This window comes from Salvelinus sp. IW2-2015, linkage group LG10 (assembly GCF_002910315.2).
Source record: "Salvelinus sp. IW2-2015 linkage group LG10, ASM291031v2, whole genome shotgun sequence".
NCBI classification, from domain to species: domain Eukaryota; kingdom Metazoa; phylum Chordata; class Actinopteri; order Salmoniformes; family Salmonidae; genus Salvelinus; species Salvelinus sp. IW2-2015.
In genome coordinates, this window is record NC_036850.1 from 10,751,197 (window position 1) to 10,769,821 (window position 18,625).

Below are 18,625 nucleotides of genomic sequence, written 5' to 3' on the forward strand. Positions count from 1 at the left end.
GTCTTGTGACCGTAGCGTACGTGTAGGTATGTACGGCAGGACCAAATCGGAAAGATAGGTAGGAGCAAGCCCATGTAACGCTTTATAGGTTAACAGTAAAACCTTGAAATCAGCCCATTAGTCTAACAGGAAGCCAGTGTAGGGAAGCTAGCACTAGAGTAATATGATCAAATTTCTTGGTTCTAGTCAGGATTCTAGCAGCCGTATTTAGCACTAACTGAAGTTTATTTAGTGCTTTATCCGTGTAGCCGGAAAGTAGAGCATTGCAGTAGTCTAACCTAGAAGTAACAAAWGCATGGATTAATTTTTCTGCATCATTTTTGGACAGAAAGTTTCTGATTTTTGCAATGTTACGTAGATGGAAAAAAGCTGTCCTTGAAACAGTCTTGATATGTTCGTCMAAAGAGAGATCAGGGTCCAGAGTAATGCCGAGGTCCTTCACAGTTTTATTTGAGACGACTTTACAATCATCAAGATTAATTGTCAGATTTAACAGAAGATCTCTTTGTTTTTTGGGACCTAGAACAAGCATCTCTGTTTTGTCCGAGTTTAAAAGTAGAAAGTTTTCAGCCATCCACTTCCTTATGTCTGAAACACAGGCTTCTAGCGAGGGCAATTTTGGGGCTTCACCATGTTTCATTGAAATGTACAGCTGTGTGTCATCCRCATAGCAGTGAAAGTTAACATTATGTTTTCGAATGACATCCCCAAGAGGTAAAATATATAGTGAAAACAATAGTGGTCCTAAAACGGAACCTTGAGGAACACCGAAATGTACAGTTGATTTGTCAGAGGACCAACCATTCACAGAGACAAACTGATATCTTTCCGACAGATAAKATCTAAACCAGGCCAGAACTTGTCCGTGTAGACCAATTTGGGTTTCCAGTCTCTCCAAAAGAATGTGGTGATCGATGGTATCAAAGGCAGCACTAAGGTCTAGTAGCACGAGGATAGATGCAGAGCCTTGGTCTGACGCCGAAGCCGGGCACAATATGACAACAGCCACTTCAAGTGCAGGGCGCGAAATTCAAAATATATTTTTTTGAAATATTTAACTTTCACACATTAACAAGTCCAATACAACATATGAAAGATAAACATCTTGTGAATCCAGCCAACATGTCCGATTTTTTAAATGTTTTACAGCGAAAACACGACGTATATTTATGTTAGCTCACCACCAAATACAAAAAAGGACAGACATTTTTCACAGCACAGGTAGCATGCACAAAACCAACCTAACTAACCAAGAACCAACCAAACTAACCAAGAAACAACTTCATCAGATGACAGTCTTATAACATGTTATTCAATAAATCAGTTTTACATTGCAGCTACCATCACAGCTACCGTCAGAAATAGCACCGAAGCAGCCAGGGTAATTACAGACACCATCGTCAAATACCTAAATACTCATCATAAAACATTTCWGAAAAATACATGGTGTACAGCAAATGAAAGACAGGCATCTTGTGATTCCATTTTCTTAAGTGTTTTACAGCGAAAACACAATATAGCATTATATTAGCTTACCACAATAGCCAGAAACACAAGCCATTTACCAGCAGCAAAAGTTAGCGATCGTAACAAACCAGCAAAAGATATATAATTTTTGACTAACCTTGATAAGCTTCATCAGATGACAGTCCTATAACATCAGGTTATACATACACTTATGTTTTGTTCGAAAATGTCCATATTTAGAGCTGAAATCAGTGGTTATACATTGTGCTAACGTAGCATCTTTTTCCCACAACGTCCGGATATTTTTCTGACACTCACATATTCTGACCAAATAACTATTCATAAACATTACAAAAAAATACATGTTGTATAGGAAAAGATAGATACACTAGTTCTTAATGCAATCGCCGTGTTAGAATTCTAAAAATAACTTCATTACGACATGCAGTTTACGTTATGGCGAGAGCGTGCCCAAAATCTGGGCGCAAACTACTAGTTCACATGTTCGACAGATATATGAAATAGCATCATAAAATGGGTCCTACTTTTGATGATCTTCCATCAGAATGTTGTACAAGGGGTCCTTTGTCCAGAACAATCGTTGTTTGGATTTAGAATGTCCTCTTCTCCAGTCAATTAGCACGGAAAGCTAGCAAAGTGGCGCGAAGCTCTCCTTCCTGAACATACGCAGACAAAGCAACAAGCCTAACGTCCCCAAAAAAATTCAATAATCTAATAAAACTATATTGAAAAAACATACTTTACGATGATATTGTCACATGTATCAAATAAAATCAAAGCCAGAGATATTAGTCGTCTATAACGACAGCTTTACAGAAGGCAATACCAGGTCACTTCTCGCGCGTTCCAGAAAACAGGAAATTGGGGTCACGTCATGCCAAGAGCTTTTATTCGACCTCAGATTATGTTATACACTCCATTTCTTCTCTCACTGCCTGTTGACATCTAGTGGAAGGCGTATGAAGTGCATGTATACTAATAAATATCAAGCACATTTATAGGCAGGCCCTAGAACAGAGCATCAATTTCAGATTTTCCACTTCCTGTCAGGAAGTTTGCTGCAAAATTAGTTCTGTTTTACTCACAGATATAGAAACTAGAGAGTGTTTTCTATCCAATACTAATAATAATATGCATATTGTACGAGCAAGAATTGAGTACGAGGCCGTTTGAAATGGGCACCTTTTATCCAGGCTACTCAATACTGACCCTGCAGCCCAAAGAGGTTAAAAGGTCATTTACCACCTTCACAAGTGCAGTCTCAGTGCTATGATGGGGTCTAAAACCAGACTGAAGCATTTCATATACATTGTTTGTCTTCAGGAAGGCAGTGAGTTGCTGCGCAACAGCTTTTTCTAACATTTTTGAGAGGAATGGAAGATTCGATATAGGCCGATTAGTTTTTTATATTTTCTGGGTCAAGGTTTGGCTTTTTCAAGAGAGGCTTTATTACTGCCACTTTTAGTGAGTTTGGTACACATCCGGTGGATAGAGAGCCGTTTATTATGTTCAACATAGGAGGGCCAAGCACAGGAAGCAGCTCTTTCAGTAGTTTAGTTGGAATAGGATCCAGTATGCAGCTTGAAGGTTTAGAGGCCATGATTATTTTCATCATTGTGTCAAGAGATATAGTACTAAAACACTTAAGTGTCTCTCTTGATCCTAGGTCCTGGCAGAGTTGTGCAGACTCAGGACAGCTAAGCTTTGGAGGAATACGTAGATTTAAAGAGGAGTCCGTAATTTGCTTTCTAATGATCATGATCTTTTCCTCAAAGAAGTTCATGAATTTATTACTGCTGAAGTGAAAGCCATCCTCACTTGGGGAATGCTGCTTTTTAGTTAGATTTGCAACAGTAAAAAAAAAAAAAGACATTTTGGATTGTTCTTATTTTCCTCAATTAAGTTGGAAAAGTAGGATGATCGAGCAGCAGTGAGGGCTCTTCGATACTGCACGGTACTGTGTTTCCAAGCTAGTCGGAAGACTTCCAGTTTGGTGTGGCGCCATTTCCATTCCAATTTTCTGGAAGCTTGCTTCAGAGCTCGGGTATTTTCTGTATACCAGGGAGCTAGTTTCTTATGACAAATGTTTTTAGGGGTGCAACTGCATCTAGGGTATTGCGCAAGGTGATAATTTATAGCACGACTTTTGATGTTCCTTGGTTTGGGTCTGAGCAGATTATTTGTTGCGATTGCAAACGTAATAAAATGGTGGTCCGATAGTCCAGGATTTTGAGGAAAAACATTAAGATCTACAACATTTATTCCATGGGACAAAACTAGGTCCAGAGTATGACTGTGGCAGTGAGTAGGTCCAGAGACATGTTGGACAAAACCCGATGATGGCTCCAAAAGCCTTTTGGAGTGGGTCTGTGGACTTTTCCATATGAATATTAAAATCACCAAAAATTTTAATATTATCTGCAATGACTACACGGTCCGATAGGAATTCAGGGAACTCAGTGAGGAACGCTGTATATGGCCCAGGAGGCCTGTAAACAGTAGCTATAAAAAGTGATTGAGTAGGCTGCATAGATTTCATGACTAGAAGCTCAAAAGACGAAAACGTCATTTTCTTTTTTTGTAAATTGAAATTTGCTATCGTAAATGTTAGCAACACCTCCGCCTTTGCGGGATGCACGGAGGATATGGTCACTAGTGTAACCAGGGGGTGAGGCCTCATTTAACACAGTAAATTCATCAGGCTTAAGCCATGTTTCAGTCAGGCCAATCACATCAAGATTATGATCAGTGAATAGTTCATTGACTATAACTGCCTTTGAAGTGAGGGATCTAACATTAAGTAGCCCTATGTTGAGATGTGAGGTATCACGATCTCTTTCAATAATGGCAGGAATGGAGGAGGTCTTTATCCTAGTGAGATGGCTAAGKCGAACACCGCCATGTTTAGTTTTGCCCAACCTAGGTCGAGGCACAGACACAGTCTCAATGGGGATAGCTGAGCTGACTACCCTGACTATGCTAGTGGCAGACTCCACTAAGCTGGCAGGCTGGCTAACAGCCTGCTGCCTGGCCTGCACCCTATTTCATTGTGGAGCTAGAGGAGTTAGAGCCCTTTCCCCTTCCCTTTCCATATTCTTAGCACGCAGTGACTGCATCAAGGTTGTGACTCTACACACTTGTTGGATGCATTTGCAGTTAGTTTTGCTATCCAGCTTTAGCATAATGACTGGAAGTCTATGGGTATTTGCTTAAATAAATAATCCAAAATGTTCAACACCATTCTTATTTATATTTTACAAGAGCTATGTAACAATCTAGTTAACTAGCTAGCTAGCTAGCCAGCCAGCTAGCTTAAAACTAATTGAAGCTGGAGGAGTTTGTGTAGGAACCAATATGCTTGCATACTCTATTCTACGAGGAGTTTGTGTAGGAACCAATATGCTTGCATATTCTATTCTATGAGGAGTTTGTGTAGGAACCAATATGCTTGCATATTCTATTCTATGAGCAGTTTGTGTAGGAACCAATATGCTTGCATATTCTATTCTATGTATAGGACATTAAATCCTGACAAATTAAAACTCGAATAGCATAATATTAAATAAATATCTAAATATACGTAAAGGTATTTTCCATTAATCAGTAAATGCTGTCTTTTTTCTTGTTTCCTAAGTTATTAATGATACTACCCTTAATACAACACTGGATACATATTGTATAGTTCCAGCTTTACTGAGAATGTAACTGTAAACAGTCTGCACATAAAGAACAGAAAATACCAGAGGAAAAAAACAATGATATTGTATTATTCACACAATAATGACCTTAACGCACTGCATCGGCAGTGTTATTTATCAAAAACAGGCTGTGAGCAGGGTGAAGGATGTCCCTTATCTTTTCCTGTCAGTGGGGACATTAGTCATGGGAAAGTTTGGCTCAGATCTGTTGGAGGGGGGTCCTCGTTGTCATTTCAAATTGCTAATCAATCATGGGATCAGGCGGTTCGGTCGGGGAGATTACAGAGCGCCTTCCTGCTAACAGACTGGGCCATTTGTGAGGGCCTGGCCCATGCAGATGAGGCCAGTCCAGCAGTTTAACATTGTTGATCACACAGCGAGGGGAAGAGAGAGGGAGGGATAGAGTGAGAGAGGGAGACAGACAGAGGGAAAGAGTGTGCCTTAAGCAATGAATTCAGAGAGGGCATACTAGAAAGGGAAAAGTGTTCATTCATCATTATTGTCATGGGCTTCCACAAATGATAACAATTTGTCTTCATCCTATTTTTAGACAATGAGGCACAATAGCCATTTTGCCAGATGGAATGGTGGGCCTATATTGCAATATGCTATTTTTTGTTTAGGGTTCTCTATTTGTTTCATTATTTTTCTTCCATTATTGGTTCTATAGGAGATGACTTTTGCAACTCTTGCATGAAAACATACATGCCATCCAACTGCAAAAATAGATTTACTTGTATGAAATATTCCAAAGTACAGATAGCTACGCTGATAGAATCAGAATCAACCTTTACACATTGCTGCACGGAGTGAGATATATTGACAGGAAAAAACGTAAAAAGGTAGAAAGAGGGAACCAGCAGCAGGCCACAGTCTAGATCTCCCTGATGGGCCCATGAGTGGGTCAAAGCTGTGACTGAGAGGGATGAAGACAAATGGATTGGGGTATAGGATGTATGGGGTTCTTATAATTGACATCTAACGTGTATGATGACCTGGTGACTCTGAGGTTACTCTGGAGGATCGGAGATTTTTTGCAATTATCTTTACTTAAAATCTATAACAAATGAMTTTGCATGGTTTTGAAATGCTTTTGTAACATAAGCAAATGCAGAAGGAGCAAGCCATTGGTTTATCATTTCCATTAATATGGAAAGAGCGTTAATTATTCAGTGAATCATTTGATGAGGTTTTTAAACATATCGTGCTGTGTTAGTTAAGACAGCTCATGTAGGCTACATGTCACATTTACTGGAGGGGTCGTACATACAACACAGTCTCACCTTTGAGAGAAGAAGAGAACAGGAATACACTTCACACCAAGGGGCCTGTGGGACATACCCACTCTTGTTTATTCAACTCCTGCTAAGTCCTTCAATCTTCTCCCTGCAAAATCTCCTCTACTGTAGATCGCTATTGAAATGTGCATGGGGCTGCCGCCTCTAAACACTGTTTAAAATCAGATTACTGCATAATTGCCTGTGCAAGTACTCCTCTAATAGCTTTTTCTGTTCAAAGCCGACACACAGGGACCTCCATTGACACAGGGCAAACCTTCCTTACATTTGACTCTATTATTGTATTATTTTATTATTTATCACGTTTGATGTCATAGTTAGGGTAGTATGTTAGGGTATAGGCATCAACCCATCAATATCAGTTCAATAGCCAGGTAGAGAATGAGACTCAGAGAGTTGGGGAGAGGGTGTAGCTTGTCAGAAGGCAACAGAATCTGTAAAACTCAGGTCCGGGAATGGGATGGAATCAGCACAAATTTGGACTGAGATCTTGGAGCGTGTGTTGGATTACCACTACTGACAGCTGGGCATTACAATGTTTATGTACTTGTCCATCTGTGTTGGTGTGGAACATATGGCAACAATGAAAGCAGACCATGGTTACCACAAGTGTATTACATCATACATTTTACGGTATTATGTTTTCACTGATTACAACTCTTACTATATTTGATTGGATTACATTTGAAGCCAAATACGGAACGTAAAGGAAATATAATTTATACGATAAATATAATGTCTTCACACCTTACACTGACTACTATAGCTATTGAAAAGGGTAAATGCATTAGAAATCAAKGAAAATGTACACTTTCTGTATATTTCATTATCGTATTCAGATATGTTGCATACTTTGCATACAGTACGCATCTTATTTTATATATATATAATATTTCAGACCAGAAGCAGTAAACAATGATCTTCGAGTCCTGGAAAGAGACAGCAGGAAACCCAATGTGATTAATTATGTGGAATGGCTGTTTTTGCTTTGACTTTATTTTTCTAGGAGTTGTACATTCCTCACGGGGGAATTGAAACACCAAGGCCAGTTGTTCCCCATTGAACACAAATCCATCCTACACTGTGTGGGAGTGACAGATCCTTTTGATCCCTCCCCATCTCTCTACCGTCCCAGCATGCATTACCATATCGGCTTGCCCTAACCTGTAATTTATAACACATCCACTGTATTCTTCTATTCCATGGATGTACCAAGGGCTCTTAAGAAGCTATTGATTTTTATTTGATGAAATGTCTGCCGGGTTGAAGCAAATTAGCGCTAGTTTAATCAAACCACAATCAATACCCACTTAATATAACAACCCCAGTTCACACACACCAAAGTTCAATTCGATGGTGAATAGTTTGAGGAGAAAAGCATAAAAAATAGCATATTATTTGTATGTTGGAGGGACTTGTGAGTTGTGGGCTCAGGTATAAAGGAAACAGATCAGWRAGTATTAGATTCTATTGAGTGCCATGGAACTGACTCAGGCCAGGCTCCATGTTGCGCTGATCCAATTCACATGTGAGACCACACAAAAAAATTACTTTAAAGTTAGGGGGGAACCAAACATCCCCTCCCATCTGAAACCTCTCTGGACATCAATCATTTTTATTGCCCATCTGCGAGATATTTTCAAGAAGGAAAAGTATCACTTTTTTCCGCAACCAAAACCAAGTGAAAAAAAATCAGAGCGATTCTTTGTTAGAGTTGGTTGTCTTTATGTGCCTACAGTACACTATCTCTGAGTGGACATGCTCAAGCWCCAGCACCAGAAGGCTATTGCACTAGTTTATACACATACAGTATTTCTGTAAATGTTCATGTATGTTTCCTATTCTATGTCCACATGCATACAATATGTTCAACGGAATTATTGGGACAAATTMAATTAGGGGGTTGTCCTCATGAGGGGCACCAATAGGTAGTTTGTCGAATTCAAATCCTCTACAGTAGCAACAGGTGTACTAGACATTTGAGAGGGGTTGTGTCTCCATTTCATCCCTGATATATAAAGTTGCTGTTTTTGTTGTTGTGAAGAGATGTTTTAAGTAACGTCACTTGACTCACTTGTATTCTCTCGGTTTGTGTGGTAGACGTCCAGACCATCAATAACCTCCAGTCATTGAAGTTTGTCCTATTTAGAGTAGGCCTGACCTACATCTACCCGGAGCTCTTTGTCGCCAAGATCCTCCACGTCTGACCTCTGTCTGTCCTGTCTGCCTGTATCCCCGTCCATCCATAATGCCTGTGGGGCAGGCCTGAGATGCCTGAGGGAGGTAGACCTGAGATGCCTGAGGGAGGTAGACCTGAGGGGGAGGCAGAGAGAGATCCACAGCTCCTCAGGGGGTTAGTTCCAGTTAAAATGAATGCTAGAGGGGGTAACATTAGAAACACTTGAAATCCTCCATTTAGACTGGGGGGGGGGGGGGGGGGGGATTCCTGTAGATTTACAGTAGACTAGACCCTCGACCTTCATGCAGACAGACCATATGGCAAATAGTGGCATATGCATGCATAGATTAACAATGAACTCTTTCCTGTCCCCATTGACGATAATGTCTCAACATAATTAGGCGTCGTATTAGAGGGTTTTGTTCTGGATAGCATCTGTCTGTCATTATTTTTATACAGTAAATTGTTGTGTCAGCGACAGAGACTTTGTTGTAGAGCCTTTACTTTAGGAAGAAACTGGGATTTGTTTTGTTAATGACTGTAAAACTCATCAAATGATCTGGTAATCTGTAGATCGTCAGCATAACAAGGATTACATATCCCTCATGCAAGCTCTCCTATGGAAAATCAGCTCCCCTGCAGTGCCCCTGTTCCTCACCCTTCCTCTAGAGTTAGCCCTGTTTATCCGCTTTGAAGAGAAGACGCATCTCTGCAAATGCACCGCTGTCAGATGAACAGTTCGTAAACACTCTTTTTTGTCCTCTTCTAGTTGGTAAACACAATTTGTCTTAATCCCTACAATTTTAACAAAAGCTGTCTTCAAAATAATGAAGGTTCAATGTAATTAATTAAAGCTACACCACATAGCCCATCCTCTCAAAATGGGAATGGAGACTATTTATATCTCAATTGACAGCTGTTATAATGCTTTGCAATTTCCACTCTAGTGTTTTTGTAATTACATTCTTATCATGTGCTTTTTCTTTGTATCGCCACTTGGTTCATATTTGCTACTTGACAATGTTCTTAATCTTAACTTCATAAGAAACTTCAGCTCATATTAAGGAAAGACAAGTCTGCCTTTTTCATGTTGGCCATCTTGTTTCCTTCCTTCCTAATAGACCTCTCTGCCTTTCCCGCTCCCTCTCTCCCTCCTCTAGGCTGTCACTCAAAATGAGTGGCTGACGCACGAGCATGAATTGTTAAAAGCAGTTTTAGGTAAAGAGGGAGAGAGAGGGTAAAATATCCAGGATTTTTCCTCCCACAGAAAAGTCAACCTCAATTTGTGTCAAGCRTGGTTTAAAGACCTTGGGATTAAAGCCATAAACTGGCTGCTGTCAGGCCTGAAACCCTGCTCACATCCGAGTGCCAAACTGGCGTTGTTCAATATCATCTCACATTATATCATGTCACAGCGAGGTGATGGGGAGGCATCACAAACCTGACAGGTCCGATTCACACTGAGKGATTTCATGGACAGCTAGGGGAATCGAAGCTGACTGCATACGGCTCCCATCCAAAATGGGAAATCCATCCCCATGTGCATCGCAAAGCAACGGACACCATCTCCCTGCTCAATCTACCTAGGATGAAAACAGGACATGTGTTGGAAAAAGACAATACAGACCYTGTTCCCCCTGTAACTTACTATGTTCTGCCATGAAGAGAGGTAAGGTCATGATCAAATCAAATCAAATTTTATTAGTCACATGTGACGAATACAACAGGTATAGTAGACCTTACAGTGAAATGCTTACTTATGAGCCCCTAACCAACAACACAGTTTAAAAAAAATACGGATAAGAATAAAAGATAAAAGTAACAAGTAATTAAAGAGCAGCAGTAAAATAACAATAGCGAGACTATATACAAGGGGGTACTGATACAGAGTCAATGTGCGGGGGCACCGGTTAGTTGAGGTAGTATGTACATGTAGGTAGAGTTATTAAAGTGACTATGCAGAGAGCAGCAGTGGTGTAAATAGGGGGTGGGGGGGACTGCAAATAGTCTGGGTAGCCATTTGACTAGATGTTCAGGAGTCTTATAGCTTGGGGGTAGAAGCTGTTTAGCAGCCTCTTGGACCTAGACTTGGCGCTCCAGTACTGCTTGCCGTGCGGTATCAGAGTGAACAGTCTATGATTATGGTGGCTGGAGTCTTTGACCATTTTTAGGAACTTCCTTTGATACCGCCTAGTATAGAGGTCCTGGATGGCAGGAAGCTTGGCCCCAGTGATGTACTGGGCATTCATAACTACCCTCTGTAGTGCTTGCGGTCGAAGGTCGAGCAGTTGCCATACCAGGCAGTGATGCAACCAGTCAGGATGCTCTCGATGGTGCAGCTGTAGAGCCTTTTGAGGATCTGAGGACCCATGCCAAGGCTTTTCAGTCTCTTGAGGGGGAATAGGTTTTGTCGTGTCCTCTTCATGACTGTCTTGGTGTGCTTGGACCATGTTAGTTTGTTGGTGATGTGGACACCAAGGAACTTGAAGCTCTCAACCTGCTCCACTGCAGTCGCGTCAATGAGAATGGGGGCGTGCTCTGTCCTCTTTTTCCTGTAGTCCACAATCATCTCCTTTGTCTTGATCACCTTGAGAGAGAGGATGTTGTCCTGGCCCCACACGGCCAGGTCTCCGACCTCCTCCCTATAGGCTGTCTCATCGTTGTCGGTGATCAGGCTGTTGTGTCATTGGCAAATTTAATGATGGTGTTGGAGTCGTGCCTACTGTGCAGTCATGAGTGAACAGGGAGTACAGGAGGGGACTGAGCACGCACCCCTGAGGGGCCCCTGTGTTGAGGATAAGCGTGGCGGATGTGTTGTTACCTACCCTTACCACCTGGGGGCAGCCCGTCAGGAAGTCCAGGATCCAGTTGCAGAGGGAGGTGTTTAATCCCAGGGTCCTTAGCTTATTGATGAGCTTTGAGGGCACTATGGTGTTGAACGCTGAGCTGTAGTYAATGAATAGCATTCTCACTTAGGTGTTCCTTTTGTCCAGGTGGGAAAGGGCAGTGTGGAGTGCAATAGAGATTGCATCATCTGTGGATCTGTTGGGGCGGTATGCAAATTGGAGTGGGTCTAGGGTTTCTGGGATGATGGTGTTGATGTGAGCCATGACCAGCCTTTCAAAGTACTTTACGGCTACAGACGTGAGTGCTACTGGTTGGTAGTCATTTTGGCAGGTTACCTTAGTGTTCTTGGGCACAGGGACTATGGTGGTCTGCTTAAAACATGTTGGTATTACAGACTTGGACAGGGACAGGTTGAAAATGTCATTGGACACACTTGCCAGTTGGTCAGCTCATGCTCGCAGTACACGTCCTGGTAATCCATCTGGCCCTGCGGCCTTGTGAATGTTGGCTACGGAGAGTGTGATCCCACAGTCTTCTGGACAGCTGGTGCTCTTATGCATGTTTCAGTGTTATTTGCCTTGAAGCGAGCATAGATAGTTTAGCTCATCTGGTAGGCTTGTGTCACTGGGCATTTCTTGGCTGTGCTTCCCTTTGCAGTCTGTAATGGTTTGCAAGCCCTGCCACATCCGACGAGCGTCAGAGCTGGTGTACTACGATTCGATCTTAGTCCTGTAATGATGCTTTGCCTGTTTGATGGTTCATCGGAGGGCATAGCGGGATTTCTTATAAGCTTCCGGGGTAGAGTCCCGCTCCTTGAAAGTGGCAGCTCTAGCCTTTAGCTCAGTGCGGATGCTGCCTGCAATCCACGGCTTCTGGTTGGGGTATGTACATACGGTCACTGTGGGGATGACGTCATCGATGCACTTATCGAAGAAGCCAATGACTAATGTGGTGTACTCCTCATTGACATCGGAGGAATCACGGAACATATTCCAGTCTGTGCTAGCAAAACAGTCCTGTAGCTTAGCATCTTCTTCATCTGACCATTTTGTTATTGATCTAGTCACTGGTGCTTCCTGCTTTAATTTTTGCTTGTATGCAGGAATCAGGGGGATATAATTATGGTCAGATTTGCCAAATGGAGGGCGAGGGAGAGCTTTGTATGAGTCTCTGTGTGTGTAGTATAGGTTGTCCAGAGTTTTTTTTCCTCTGGTTGCACATTTAACATACTGATAGAAATTTGGTAAAACATATTTAAGTTTCCCTGCATTAAAGTCCCCGGCTACTAGGAGCACCGCCTCTGGGTGAACGTTTTCTTGTTTGCTTATGGCGGAATACAGCTCATTCAATGTTGTCTTAGTGCCAGCCTCTGACTGTGGTACTATGTAAACAGCTCAAAAAAATACGGATGAAAACTCTCTCGTAGGTCGAGTGGTCTAAAGCTTATCTTGAGATACTCTACCTCAGGTGAGCAATAGCTCGAGACTTCCTTAGATATCATGCACCAGCTATTGTTTACATATATGCATAGACTGCCGCCCCTTGTCTTACCAGACGCCGCTGTTCTATCCTGCCAGTACATCGTATAACCAGCCAACTGTATGTTGATATTGTCGTCATTCAGCACGACTCCGTGAAGCATAAGATGTTACAGTTTTTAATGTCCGTTGGTAGTTTAATCTTCCGTTTAACTCTTCAATGTTATTCTCCAAAGATTTCAAGTTTGCTAGCAGAATGGAAGGAAGAGGGGGTTTATTTTATCGCCTCAGAAGGCAGCCCGACTGTAAAGTTCGTTGTTTGAAGATGAGGAATCATCCCCAGCCTGTCGATAGACAGCTGCCTCTGATTGAGAACCACACCCGGCCAAACACACAGAAATAGAAAACATAGAACACAAAACATAGAATGCCCACCCCAACTCACACCCTGACCAAACCAAAATAGAGACATAAAAAGGATCTCTAAGGTCAGGGTGTGACAGTACCCCCCCCCCCCCCCCCCCCCAAGGTGCGGACTCTGGCCGCAAAACCTAAACCTATAGGGGAGGGTCTGGGTGGGCATCTATCCGCGGTGGCGGCTCTGGTGCGGGACGTGGACTTGGCCCACTTAGGTGGCGCCTCTGGAGCAGAGACCCTCACCGCCGACCCCGGACTGGGGACCCTCGCAGCGGGCCCCGGACAGGAGGGCGACTTTGGCAGCTCCGGACAGGAGGGCGACTCTGGCAGCTCCGGACAGGAGGGCGACTCAGGAGGCTCCGGACTGAAGGGTGTCGCTGGAGGGTCCGGACTGGAGAGCGACTCTGGAGGGAGGAGACACAGAGACAGCCTGGTGCGTGGGGCTGCCACAGGGCCCACCAGGCTGGGGAGACCTACAGGAGGCCTGGTGCGTAGAGGAGGCACCGGATGAAACGGGCTGTGGGGAGCACTGGAGCCCTGGTGCTCAGCCTTGGCACCACTCCTCCAGGCTGAATGCCCACTTTAGCCCGGTCCCTCCAGAGTGCAGGCACAGGTCGAACCGGGCTGTGGGGAGCACTGGAGATCTGGTGCTTAACACTCGCACCTCTCCCTTAGGCTCAATGCCCACTTCGCCCGGCACGGGCAGAGCGCAGGCATAGGACGAACTGCACCTCCCAGCTCCCTGGAGACATAGTACGCAGAGCCGGCGCAGGATACCCTGGCCGAAACGGCGCACCGGAGACAAACGCGCTGAGCTGGCACAATCCGCCCTGGCTGGATGCCCACTCTCGCATGGCACTTGCGGGGTCTGGCATATAGCACTCCAGGCTATGAGCGCGCACTGGAGACAGTAACCACGCTGACCAGTACACGCTGCTTCCGTAAGCACGGGGAGTTGGCTCAGGTCTATCGCCTGACTCCGCCGATCTCCCCGTGTGCCACCCCCCAATTGTTTTTGGGGGGGGGGGGGCGCCTCTCGTGCCTGCTGCGCTGCCTGCCTCATATCGCCGCCTCTCAGCTTTCGCCGCCTCCAGTTCTTCTTTTCGGGCTGCGAGTATTCCCCAGCCTGTCTCCAGGATCCCTTTCCGTCCAATATCTCCTCCAGTCCAGGAGTCCTGAATCCTCTATCCTCCATACCACGCTGCTTGGTCCGTTGGTGGTGGGTAGTTCTGTAACGATCGTCTAAGGGAGAGACCAAAAACGCAGCGTGGTAAGTGTTCATGCCTTTATTAGCAAAGTGAACATATGACAAAAATAAACAAAAGATATAAACGAAAATCGAACAACACGAAACAGTTCTGTCTGGTACGACACAAAGACAGAAAACAATTACCCACCAAAACACAGGTGGGAAAGGGCTACCTAAGTATGGTTCTCAATCAGAGACAAACAATAGACAGCTGCCTCTGATTGAGAACCACACCCGGCCAAACACACAGAAATAGAAAACATAGAACACAAAACATAGAATGCCCACCCCAACTCACGCCCTGACCAAACCAAAATAGAGACATAAAAAGGATCTCTAAGGTCAGGGCGTGACACCGACCTTCGGCCCCTGTTTCTCCTCCTACTCTTCATGCAGATCAAGGGTATCGGGGCCTGTTCCCGAGGAAGCAGTATATCCTTCGCATCGGGTTCATCAGAAAAAAAGGATGCTGCTCGTCCGTGGTGAGTAATCGCAGTCCTGATGTCTAGAAGTTATTTTCGGTCATAAGAGACGGTAGCGGCAACATTATGTACAAAATAAGTAAAAAAATAAGTTACAAACAACGCAAATAAACGTTAAAAAAAACACAGTCGGCTGGGGACAAGTAAAACGTCTGCCTTCTTCTCCGTTGCCATCTTAACCCTTGGTGAAGTGATCAGAAGAGCTGACCTGGGTTAGATAATTAACATTCAGTATATAGATGAGTGGAATGTTACGTGCAATTGGAAGCCTTGAAAAATGCATTTGTATCATTCCTCCACCAACACCTCACTCCGTCTCATTGTCTTCCTCCCTCCTCCTATCCCCCGCCTCTTCGTTGTTCTTCCCTCACTCACAAATTCTCCTAGTCAATAACTAAAACACTTTGTGACAGCTCCCCTCTGTTGAGGGCTCTGTGGACGGTGGGTCGTGGTGGTGCTCAGGCATAAATAAAGACTGCCAGGAGCAGGCAGAGCTATGACTGACAGCCGACAGGGCCCCAGCCAGCCGGCTGTCACTGTCACTACACCTCCGTCCTTCCTCTGGATGGCTTCTGGGCCTTATCACTCAAGGGTCTGCTAATTCACCAGCAAGATTGCACTGATAAGGCTTGCTCCTCTTCACACTTTTTTCCCGCCTCTTTTTCTCTCCCATCTGTTTTTCCCAGGCCTGAGAGATGGACAGGTCCCCAGGACAAATGGCTTGCATCCCTCTCTCCAACATGTGTCTGTCTCAGTGACACACAGGCCCACCGGGTTACAATGCGCTTTGCCCTTTGAATTAAGGAACGTTAGAGATACACTGATAAACTGACACTCAGAACGCCAGAGGAGAGCACGGGGAAACAGAGAGCAGGGAGAATGTGATTGAGTGGAGGAAGAGTGTGTAAAACACACCCACACTTTCCACACCTGTTCTGAATGTGCAATGGTGACAAACTTCAACACATGGTTTCAAATGGAGATTCAAGATACAGTATATATCACTAACTGTATGGTTAAGGTATACACAGAGTGTACAAAACATTAGGAACACCTGCTCTTTCCATGACATAGACTGACCAGGTGAATCCAGGTGAAAGCTATGATCCCTTATTTATGTCACCGGTTAAATCCACTTCAATCAGTGTAGATGAAGGGGAGGAGACATGTTAAAGAAGGATTTTCAAGCCTTGAGACAACTGAGTCATGGATTGTGTATGTGTGCCATTCAGAGGGGGAATGGGCAAGAAAAAAGATTTAAGAGCCTTTAAATGGGGTATGGTAGTAGGTGCGAGGCGCAATGGTTTGACTGTATCAAGAACTGCAACGCCGCTTGGTTTTTCACGCTCATCCGTTTCCCGTGTGTATCAGGAATGTCCACCACCCAAAGGACATCCAGACAATTTGAAACTACTATGGGAAGCATTGGAGTCAACATGGGCCAGCATCCCTGTGGAACGCTTTCGACACGCTAGAACGCTAGAGTCCAAGTCCCGACGAATGGAGGCTGTTCTGAGGGCAAAAAGGGGTGCAACTCAAGATTAGGAAGGTGTTCCTAATGTTTTGTCCACCCTGTGTACATGTATGTCATAAAATGTGTAGATCTCAGGAATTAAGAATATGCTTTGAGAGCTGCTTCAAAGACATTGCGTACAGCCAATCAGAAGGAGCAGTAATCCCACTGATACGGAAGCTATTGAAGTTATCAGACAAGCTTTCATTATTTGTCAATTTGACTTTTGAAATAGTACTCACSCTGACATCGAACATGCATCACTCTCAGGGAGTTTCTACTCTGCTCCTTTTCTTCTCCTCTTTTTCAGCATGTCCTGGGAATAATTGAGGGACTTCCTTAAAAAGCTACTCAACGGTCTCTATAGCGTGACAATCCCGCAGAAAACAGCTTTTTCTATTCTCAGGAAAGGGGAGCGGGGGAAAGGCATAAAAAGGAGGATCAATTACTGTTAAAGAAAGTTGGCAAATTCCTCTCGCTATGAGGGGAGATATGTGTGACAATAGCCAGAGGCAATGTGAATGTATTGTTTAAAAAGCAGTGTCCATGGATGCAGCATGGGAGCAGCATGCCTCTTTTCTGCTCTGTTACATTTCTGTTTCCATCGTTTAGGGAGAGCAGGGTTCTCTCTCAAGGTCTCTCCCTCCGTGTTGTGATTGGAGTAAAAAGGAAAGAAATAGAGAAGTGGTGGAAGTGGGAAGCATCACAGGTGGGCAACAACATGCTCTAATGTGTTTGAATGGTGAAATAAGAAATAATTAGCTTCCCCAGTGGTTTGATTTCGTGACGTTCCATTTCGTAGCATTGGTCCAATTCAGGGGTTTATATGCATAGCAAAATAAGAAAAGAGAGGCCATGAAACTCATGGTAACTCCAAAAGGAAAATGAGTGAAGCGACCCCCACATATCTTTGTGTTTTCCGTCTTGCTCAAAGGTTAACCAATCAGATGAATTACCTCTCTTATTCCAGTGTTTAATCTAATATAATCTACATTCAACACCAACCTATTACGTGTTGGTGAAGTGTCGATTTTTGTGTCATCAATCACAATGATTTTCCTTTTGTTCCTGCCCTCTCGACTCATCCCCGTCTGGCCTTCTCTATTCTGACCAAGGCGGAAGAGTTCCACGTTCAACCCTCTGAAGGTCTGTTCTCTTCCACCCCATACAGATATGATCACTATCAGTGATGGCATATGAGTACAGTTTCCCTTTTCACTAATCCTTTCCTTCCCAACACACTGGGCTTTCTAATGCACTAAGCAATGATGTTTGTCCAACGGACACCAAAAAACACAAAAATAGCATGATCAACACAACACACAAACACACACACACACACACACACACACACACACACACACACCACACAACCACACACACACACCACACACACACACACCACACACACCACACACCACAAACACACACACACACACACACACAACACAACCACACCAACACAGCACTGGCGCGCGCTGGTGACCGCGCGACCGTGTGTCTGGGGGGCAGGCGTCCGGGGGGAAACCTGATTACAACGCCAAGGCCTGAAATGTGACAAATTGCTTGGTGCGTGAGCTGCCACAGGAAGAGTGAGATGTGTGGGTGGGAAACGTAGAGTCGGGCCACAAGTGTGGACTGCCAGCGCTTAGGAATGAAAGAGTAATCGGAGAACGTGCGCAGCCACCAAGGGAGCAGTGACCAGTCACTAGAACAGCTACAAGCGCAGAACGGAAACCACAAAGGGGCAGCTACGACACAATACAATTGCGGCGGATCTTCACCAAACCAGAAGCACAAGGAAGATGACAAAGGACAAAAGAGAGGTGGCATCCTGTGGCGTGTGAGTGTCGGAGGCCTGATACCATTAACCTGCCCATGACACGACATGGGCTATAGCCCAGGACCAGTGTACATAGGAAGGGTGCCCGTGTATGGAGTGCAAGTGTGGCAGTAGAACCCTAATGCACATCGTT